A 5067-nucleotide genomic window follows, 5' to 3' on the forward strand; every position below is an offset into this window, starting at 1 on the left:
AAGGGGACTGGAGAATATGGTTAAGCATGGCTCCCCTCCCCCATCCTTCAGGCCCCGGGCCCCCAGACCTAATGGCCTTTTGAGCTAAAGACTATTAGGCCTTGGTGGAGAGGTTGAGGGAGGGGAGAAAGGCTCCAGGAGGCCTAGGAGGGGGTCTTGCCAGCTCCCCTTGCCCTTCTGCCTTCTCCAAAGGCAAAGGAACCGCCTTCATCTAGAAGCTGCTCAGTGGTTTCGCTGACTTCAGAGGGATGGTGGAGGAAGGAGGAAGGACGGGAGGCCTCTGAGGTGGGGAAACTTGTGCTGAGCGTGCAGGCTGCCCAGCCCCTCCCTGGTCCCTTATTACTGAGGTCCTCGGGCATGAAATGTCTTTTGAGTTGAAGGCCAAGAAGAATCCAGGGCTGTGTTAATGACCAGCCTGTACCAGGGCAAGGCCTGAAGCAAGGGGCTGCCTCTCCTTTCTATTTTATTTATCTATTTATTGGCTGTGTTGGGTCTTGGCTGCCGCATGTGGAGTCTTCACTGAGGTGCACAGGCTTCTCTCTAGTTGTGGCACACGGGCTCCAGAGCACGTGGGCTCAGTAGCTGCAGTACACTGGTTCAGTTGCCCTGTGGCCGGTGAGATCTTAGCTCCCTGACCAGGGACCAAACCCCTGCACTGGAAGGCAGATTCTTAACCACTGGACCACCAGGGAAGTCCCGGGTTTGCCTCACCTGAAACTCTGTCCACACTTTTCTGCTGTGTCGATGTTCTGTTTTTCCAGAACTTACCTCTAATGCCTTGGTCATACCTTCTCAGCTGGACTCTGAAGAAGCCTCAAGAGGAGGGGAGTTAGGGAGGCAAGGAGAAGGCATCCAGTATGTCTGAGGAGTTCACCTGCTGGGTCTGGGAAACTGAGGAGGGTTTGACAAATATTCAGTTTCAATGACTCCCAGACCCATAGGGATGACAAACATTTCATGTAAGTGTCAATGCAATAAGAAAGATGGTAAAGCAGAGATACACAGGATGAATTAGGACACTTACAATGTTTCATCTTTATATTGACTCTGACAGTAGCTTGTTGAAATTGAAGGCAGAGTCCACTGTGCCTGAAAAAAGCATGGGCCAGAGAAGTTCATGAATCTGTTCCAATTCACATTTGTAAAGCAGTGCAGATGAGACTTCACTCCATGCCTCCGTGACTCCAAGTGAATAACAACAACAGAAAAGGTAATTTTTAAAATACACATACTATCGATCCCACGAGGGCCTCATGAATTATGCCTGGAGAATGTCACGGGAGCCAGAACTTCAAAGTAGGATTGGGAATTCCTTTCCTTTTATTATTATTATTTTCACTGGTGGAGATGGGTGTTGTCAGAGCATAGCACTCAACAGTTGGGTGCAAGCAGGAAGGTGAGAGAATATTTATCTCTCTTAACATTTATTAAAAAGGCTAACAGCATCCAGCAACTGGGGGAGTTGCTGGAGTGGAAAGTAAATTAAGAGCCTTGAATGGCGGGGATGAGGGGTTTTGAGTTTCCCATAGACAACAGTAAGAGGTTCCTAAGCCAGGGAAGAACATACCCTGGACACCCTTTGAGTGTTCTGTCCCTCAGTTGTATCTGACTCTTTGAGACCCCATGGACCCGCCAGGCCCCTCTGTCCATGGGATTCTCCAGGCAAGAATACTGGAGTGGATTGCCATTTCCTCCTCCAGGGGATTTTCCTGATCCAGAGATCGAACCTGTGTCTCCTGCATTGGCAAGCGGGTTCTTTACCATTAACGCCACCTGGGAAATTTTGAACACCCTGTAGGGGGAGAGAATTGGGCTCTTCCAACAGTGTGGAGTCAGAGGAGAGGGGTGGGGTGCCAGCTGGGACCAAACTTGCTGATAAAGAAATTAAGTGGAAGAAATGAGGGTGTCCAATGAAGTTCCTGGCTTGTGGGTGGATGTGAGGCTGCCTCCAGACAAGGAGAGCTCCAAGCCAGGAGGTCTGGAGAGCAGGATGGTCCTGGTATCCCAGGGAGAGGGGCAGGCTGGTGGAGCCCCTAAGCACGGGCAGCCATGCTGTGGCCATTCTTACCAAGCACGGCCGGCAGCCCCCGCATTCTGAGCCTCAAGCCTCATTGAGAGGTTATTAATAGGGAGTTTGTCTGGTGTCAGAGCGTAGACATAAATGGCATTAGCATTACCCCATAATCTTATTTAGTAAACACTCATGCCGCTCTGTCTCCTGTAATTGCATTGGGAAGATGCAATATTTATGAAAGGGGAGAAGGGGACGTCACTGCTCATCTTGGTGCTGCAGTAAAAGTCCCGGGAAACACCGCGTGGGCTGCTGAGGCCTGGCCACGGGCTGTGGGAGTGAGCAATGTGGGTGCCGAGGTCTTTCAAGGTGGCCCACCCTGAGCCCCCCACCCCCACCATCTCTCCCTAGCCTCAGGCAGCAAGGCAGGGGGTTGTGAACAGAGGTGACAGCCACTGATTCCCTTAGTGGCACTCCTCTAGAAGGTCCTAGTAGCTGCCCTCCTGGACACACATGAAACTTCTGCTGGGCCCAAGGCCCCCAGATTTGGCTCCCCTCACCCCTAGTTGGATACCCAGGAACTCTACCTTCACAGCATAGCCTTGGGGATTTGTCAAAGCTCAGTGGGCAGCAGTGGAAGGCAGCAGCAGGTGGGAGTCCTGGCTGGGGTGGGGGTCCTAGCTGTGGCAGAGTCTCAGGGGCAGTGTTGGCCACTGGATGATCCCCAACACCAGCTGCAGACCCAGGGCGGTGGCTCTCTTCTGCTTTCCTTGGGTCCCGTGGCTCAATCCCTAGGATACCCGCCCCCAACATTTGGGGCCAGCCCCAGGTCTCCTATTTCTGGGTGGAGAAGGCAAGGGTGCAAACTTGCCCCAAAGGGACTTGGAAGCATGGCCGTATGCCCCCAACCCCTGAACATCCAGTCTCCACAGCTCTTGAGCTCACAAGACAAGGAAGTCTCGCTGATGTTGGAGCACCAGTAGATGAGTGTGTGCCAGTGCTGGGGGGCAAGCTGGACCCTGCCCACTGTACAGTTAAGGGGCAGGAGGCACAGGGCAGTTTAGGACGGACACAGAGACCTGATTCCAGCCCCAGGAGTCCCAGGCCTCGGACAGGAGTTATTTCTCAGGCACCTGTGGGGAGAGCACTGGGAGTCAGACCTCAAAAGGCTGCATGTGGTTACTGGATCAGCCGAGATTTAGAGTATGTCAGGGTAGGAGAAAAGCTGAACAAAAAGATGCCCGTGCTTGGAAACGGTTGTCCAGAAAGATGGGGGAGGGGAGCAGAAGTGCAGGGTCAGAAACCACACTGTCAGTTCTGGTGGTGTGGACTCTGGCGGGTCTCTCAACCCCGGTGAGACTCCCTGGAAGTCTAGGAGGAGAGGAAGGCAGATCCCTAGGCAGGCGCTTCCAGATGGGGCCTTGGGGTCCACGTGGCTCCCAGTAGTGGGGGCTGGGTGTCCTTACACACCCCACTCACACCTCACTCACACAGCTCCACACTCTACCCTTAAGCCCCCCACACATGGCCAGCACTGCACCTACCGGGCGGGGAGGTGCTCATAGCTCTCCATATTGTTGCGCACTTGGAGTGGGCTGCAACCCTCCACCCACTCATTCACCCCACACCCACGCAGACTGCACCCACCTCCCTCACTGAAGCATCCAACTGGTCTCATTTCCAGCGGCAGGTTCCCCTCCCTCCCTCTCCTGCCCTCACTTTGAGGCGGAAGGGGCACAGAGGAAGGCAGCTGAGCACCGGGAGAAGAGTGGGCGGAGGAGGGCCGCGGCCCCTCCCTGTGTCTGCTCCCTCACTGCCATCCCATTCATCACAGCCTCGCAGTCCAGTTGGGGATCCCGGCACCCAGCGCCCCACGTAGCCCGCGGGACAATGGGATTATTTCCAGGGGGAGAGGCTGCCTGGGGCAGCGGCTCAGGCGGGAGTGCCTCCCTCCCTCAATCCGTCCCTTGGCACCCAACGAGCGCCTGCGGCGGCTGGGGCGGATGGCAGAGCGGACACGGGTGGCGCGGGTGGCAGGGCTTGGCCGGCCTAATTCAATTAGCTGGGTCGCCGCCGCCTGCCCGCAACTCTAGGCCCACTGGGGCTCAGCTTTGGGCAGCTGCTCTTCCAGTGCAGAGCCCATGCATATGGATACCGTCCCTCCCGCTTCAACTTGGCTTCCCCACCCCCCTTGCCGGCACCTGCGGCTCTGTATCCCGCCCTCCCTGAGAGAGGGCGACCTTGGCTTCCCTGCAAAAGTTGGAAAACAGCTAGCTGCTGGTGGGCCCCAAATGGCCCGCCTGAGGGGGTGCGATGAAGGGAGGGAGGTGGGTCTTACCTGAGCAGGAGGGTCTGCGAGGAAGAGAGTGTACCTGTAGGTTCGCAGCCTCTCTGCCAACTGGCGTCCGTGTGACCTGTGGGGTTGTGTGCACGAAGGGAGAGGTTTGGTTTGCTTTTGAATCTGTGCAAAATGTGTCCTGTGTCTGTGGGCACCTGAATACGAATGGGAGAAGGAGGCTTTGTGAGCATCTGCGGGGATTGCGCACAGGAGTGTCTGTGTTTTGTGCGCGAGAGTGAGTGTGGGTCTGTAAGTCTGGGCGCCAGAGGGTGTTGTGTCTGCACCAAGGAGTTATCTGGAAACCCTCAGGTAGTGGGCATTCGATGATGTCTGTCCATCAGTGTATATGCGGCGGTCCAAGTGCAGTCAGGACAATGTGGAACACGTCACCCCGCTGCCGGCACCACCAGCACCAGCACCAACAGTGGGAGCAGCTGGGTCTTCCAGGCCTAATTCATGTCCCCCTTACCCCACCCTGTGTTTTCTCATGGAGGAAGAGCTTTGAGAGTTAACTTCAAACCTGAACTCCAGCTCAATTCATTTATTTGGAGGACGCTTCCCAAACCACCAGGCTGGCACAGAGGCTATAGCCGAGGAGGTCAGACCCTCTCACTGATGGCAGGCTTCCAGCCAGCCAGGTTTTCCTTTGCCAGAGCATCGTGATGGGATCCATAGATGCGTGCAACTTCTGACAACGTGCCCTGAGCGCCTTCAGAAT

This window comes from Bubalus bubalis, chromosome 23 (genome assembly GCF_019923935.1).
Source record: "Bubalus bubalis isolate 160015118507 breed Murrah chromosome 23, NDDB_SH_1, whole genome shotgun sequence".
Taxonomy (NCBI): Eukaryota; Metazoa; Chordata; class Mammalia; order Artiodactyla; family Bovidae; genus Bubalus; species Bubalus bubalis.